The sequence below is a fragment of the Lathamus discolor genome, chromosome 9 (genome assembly GCF_037157495.1).
Source record: "Lathamus discolor isolate bLatDis1 chromosome 9, bLatDis1.hap1, whole genome shotgun sequence".
In the NCBI taxonomy this organism is placed as follows: Eukaryota; Metazoa; Chordata; class Aves; order Psittaciformes; family Psittacidae; genus Lathamus; species Lathamus discolor.
In genome coordinates, this window is record NC_088892.1 from 17,085,625 (window position 1) to 17,091,047 (window position 5,423).

Sequence of the window (5,423 nt, forward strand, 5' to 3'; positions counted from 1 at the left end):
AGCAGGATACAGACGAGAATCAGAACTGAAAAACTGAGAAAACTTGTGGTCTGAGATAAGGACTGGTTAATAGGTAACACAAAAGCTGTGCAGACAAGCAAAGCAAAACAAGGAGTTCATTCAGCCGTTCCCATGAGCAGGCATTCAGCAATCTCTATCAAAGCAGGGCTCTGTCACAGACAACAGTTACTCAGGAGGACAGAATGCCAGCATTCTGAATGGACACTCTCCCACCCCGAACCCACCCCAATCGCCCACCCCCTTCCGTCCTTCTTCTCCCCCAAGCTTTACATGCTGAGCTTGACACCCTATAGTACGGGCTATCCCTGGGGTCAGTTGGAGTCAATTGTCCCTGCTGTGTCCCCTCCGAACTCCCTGTGCACCCCCAGCCTCCTCACTGCAGGGTTGTGAGGAGAAGAAAAGGCCTTGACTCTGCACAAGCACTGCTCAGCAATAACTAAAACACCCCTGTATGATCAACACTTTTAAATACAAATCCAACACAGCCCTACAGCAGCTACTACAAAGAAAATTAGCTCTATCTCAGCCAAAACCAGCACAAGGAGGAAGTTTAAGTAAAGCTTTATTAAATTCCATATAATGATTTTCTCCCTCTCTTCCCTGAATAAAGACTAAATATCAGCTTCTCCCTCATTCTACATACTATTTTCTTAAAACCAGCAATTATTCTTTCTGCAACAGTAGAAAGAAGTGGCAGATATTCCTGATTCCTGCTAACTTTTCAAGTCGTGTTTTTCTGTACTGGAGCCAGACATGCTATATGTGACATACTACAGCTGGCAAGTGATAGGATTTTCAGATTTAAAAATTGCCCGTCTGTTCACTACTTTAAATATAACTCTTAGGCAAAATTAATTATATGCCTCTCTCTTTACATTGTAACTTTTGCCTAATATTCCAAGGGAGTAGCCTGAAGACCATTCTCAGTGTAAAAATCCCAAATTGTGTGTTCAATTGCAAGTGCAACATAAACCTTAAAGGCAGCAATATAATAATTGCCACAAGCTTATCTTTATGTCAGCTTAGCATTTGCTAGGGAACAACTTAAAGAGTTATTTTTAGGCATTTAAACAGGGACACATCTGGCATGGGGTGTTCATTAATGAAGTGTGTTAAAACTGGGAAGACATTGCTGATATCAACAGAGGAAAACGTTGAGATTCTGGAACATTTGGCCTGGTATTTTTACCCTGGTGCTTCAAACGCGTTAATAATGATGAATCAAAAGCTGGCAGAATGCTCTTTTTGTAATACCAGCTATAACATTACAAACTTTCAAGGTGTCGACACAAATTTCTGTCTTCAAATGAAGTAAATTCAAGCATTCGGACATACTTCTAGAAGGATATCGTATTTGGTGTCATGTACTGTCACAAAGATAGCCTGGAAATAATTAATTGCTAGACAATCCCTTTTTAAAGCCAGTGACTGATGATATCAATTCTGATACGCTTTCCATAATAATAATAGTCTAAAATATGCAGCATAATGTAGGCGAAACAGAGCTTCAGCAAGCATCCTTTGTTTTAAACTAGTCGGGTAAAATTCACGTATGTAGGAATTTTGATCACTAACCTGGCAGAAGTCTTGTTTGTGCGCTACTTCCAGAGAAGGTCTTTGAAGATGCATAATCCAGAAGAATATCCCCCAGGCTGTACTTTGTATGGAAATTCATCTTCCTGCTTTGCCCTTTATTTCATGTTGTAGCAAAAGCAATTGTTTTCTTTATGAGAATTCTGATAAAAAACAAGGAGAAAAAAAAAATCAAAAGAAGTACAATAAATAGGTGAAAATTCAGTAGCGTAAAGGATGATGCATTTATGGGAAAAGAAATGTATGCTGAACAATTAGAATCAGAGAATGTTTTGGGTTGGAAGGGACCTTAAAGATTACCTTGTCCCACTCCCCGCCATAGTGAAAACTTCCTAATTCCTATTGTATCTTCCTAAATCCTGACTTTGACTTAGTAATTTCTCTTCCATATTTCCTGTGTACCTTGAATAACATGGAAGCCAGTGACCCCAAAGAGCACTCTTCCCTTGCTGTGCATAATTTGATGAGAGTTTCCTCCACAACTTTACATGATGTGCAGACTTTACAGTATAAGCTTAAGGCTTACTGGCATAGGAGCATGATGAAACATGCCACTCCAAAATATACATCTTCAGTACGTGATCTTGTTAGACACCCAAACTTCCCATTCATAAGCAACAACACATTAAATCCTTTGACAGAAAGTGGGTTAAACACTGAGTATGCCCTAGAATTTATTAAAAAGTTTCTAAATTTATGTAAACATCTTAAAATATAACTTACACAGCATCACCCAGAAAGTAGAACATAAAGGGTCACAGTCTAGCATCCTAGACAAAATTGAGAAGATAATAACTATATGATTCCTAACAGATAGAACTGATTACAGGACCTTCCATCACTGGAGACATTTAAGAGCAAGTTAGATACTTTGCTCATTACTTAACAGTTTGGAATACAGCAGCAAGGTACCTGTAAACCAACAAGATCTATTTCAGGTACACTACAAATGTTCTGGCTGTACATGAGCTTAAGAAATATGGAAAACCTTATTTTGATGCACTTAACCTGAAGAGAAATGAAGACAATTGACCTCTGTAGAGTAGCTACAGCCATGACTAGAAATTTCCCCTGGATATATATTTGTTCCCAAAATAATGCTGGGAACAATTTATACACAACCTTTCTTTTCCATGGAGGAAAATCACTGAGATGAATGGTCTTGAAATAACATATGTAGTACAGTGCTTCAAAGTATGAAACAGTACATTACAGAAACCTAAGCATTTTACAGCATAGGTTTAAAAACAGCAGCAATCTTGCTGCCTCTTGCACTCATATACAATATCAGGACAGATGTATATAAAACACATCTAGCCACAGTAGTTAATTGTCAGTGTGAGATTGAATCAACAGTCATTTTACATTAAGTATATACCCTAGCCTCATCCACAGGTCACATATTTAATTCTATAGAATAGTGATTTATTTTATTTTAAGATTAAAATTGTGGCAAGCATTTGCATACTATGCAGAGGCATGGTAAATACTGTATATAGGTTGAGAGGAAGAAGGTCTGAGACACCAGAACAGCAGAAGTGATCTTTTTAATTTGCTAAGGTCCACCAGAGGATGTTCCTTGAAATTCCTTAGTAACAAGGAAGTTATTTCAGGTCTCTAGAGGAAATTGCTTAACTCATTTGCCTGACATTTACTGTCATATTCACACTGAGAAATACACATCTAGTTGGAAGGGAATAATTCATTAAAGGGTATAAGGTAATTCTCAACTTCCAGAGGTCTTATACAGAGAAAAGTCCAAATCCTGCTGATACTCAGGCAGAAAATACTAAGATCTGTGTTTTGGCCGACAACAGCAAAGATATTGGTTGTGTCTGATACTTCTGCATCCAGTCCTGAAGTTTTCCAACTGAAATAGATATTGACTTATGCTTGGCTGTAGTGTGGATGACATGCTCTCAAGAAGGTCTGGCAAAGAGAGGTAAGACTTCATGCCAGCAGCAGGAGAGGTTCACACACATGAAGAGACTCCCCTACAAAGCAAAATCCAGATTCCTCAGTAGTAAAACAAGTGGGATCAGTTTAATCATGTCATCAACAGAGGTCCAGGCTCTGGGCAGGCCCACAAAAGGTGGCACACCTGAATGTTACAAACTGAGGGACCAAGACACTTGAGACAAAAGCCCACAGCATATGCCGGAATATAGTTTTAAACTGTGCTTGCAACGATAACACTTCGAGACAGTCTAGATATCATTGCTGTATAAACACAAGAGCAGAAAGGCTATGCACAGTGTGATACTTAAAATGTTAGGAAGTTAGGAATTAATATCTTTTGTCTTAAATATTGGAGAATTCACCTCAGTAAAGCCATTTCTAAATTTTTATTGTTTTGTTAAAATATCTGTTTTTGAAGCTGCTGTGCACTGTTGAGTACCTGGCCTTTTTGACAACTTAACCACTCTCTTCAAGTTCCCAAAGAGAAAAGAAGCCCTGTTTCACAAATTAGTCAGATACTTAGAGGAACAGAACATCTGTGAACACCTAAATGGATGTTTTGCTGCAGTGAAGCCTGTCACATTGGGAGAGCTTGTTCAAGTCAGTTTGCTATGACTGATGTATGGCTTGATGATAAACGTGTCTAATGTTTACCTACCACTGGAAGAGGAGGTTCATGAATGCTCTTCCCTTGTGTTTTAACTGAAAATTGATTTACTCTGTAGTTAACAGAAAAGAAGAAGCTGTTGTTTGTGCCACTAAGGACTTCTGATCCCATGGCTTTATCACAGCCAGTCCTGACACAGCCTGCAAAAGATGCATCCAGTACCTTGCATATGCAACTGACAGCATTAAGATCTAAGAGCTCTGTTCATACAGTGGAGCAGACACCTTGTACTTTTAGATCCCTATTAGTTTTCTAAGGTTATACACAAGCCAGAGTGACTAAATTGGGTTTACATGACAATAAACTTTAGGAATGTCAAGCACAGTGTTGTCTGGCAACATTTGTTAGTTCAAATCCTGCTAACAGACTTATTCCCATTTCTTCCCTACCTTTTGAAAACAATATAGCTAAAACAAACAAACCAAAATTAAAAAAGAAATAGCTTTGTGACTGCCTGCCAAGATTTTAGCCATTCACTTTCTGCCCGCAGAGACAAAGCCAACCTTGTAAATAACCAGGCTCTAATCCAAAGCCAGAAATCAAGACTCATCTCATGAAATTTCTTTCCTCAAAAAATGTGACAGACTGTTCATGCCGGTGTGCGCTGGAGAACGGGATTTCTCTGAAGTCTTTTTTTTTTCCCCCTCTGGAAAGGGTTCTGCTTTTTCAAATGAGTCCAGACCATTAGCGCTATCTTTAGAAACCTCGTATTTTCTTTCACAAGCTTCCACATACTCTATCAGGAACTGCTTTTGTGTGTATAATCTTATAAAAACAATGATGCTAACACTGTCTATAATTCAAACAATTAAGCTACTGCAATGAGGGGAGTATAATGACTCTGTGCGTTAAATCATATTTGCAGTTTGGGTACTGTCCTGCATAATATATATGAATGGTGCAATGTTTTGCCTGCCATAAATAGCAGCTTTTACTTTCTTTGTGAGATTCTACTATATCAACTATGCACTAGGATAAACAACACACCATAAAAGAGCAGAAGGCACAGTTAAGATAGAATCATTATGCAAATAGGTTATGGCATGCTTTATATGAGAACAGCTTCCCTAAAGAGACCTAATGGGATGACTGACCTATAAAGCATTTAATTTGTTGTTAGCATTTCATTTAATTGTCTTTCAGTTCCTCTAGGAATAAAACTTTTAATTGTAAAAACTTCTAA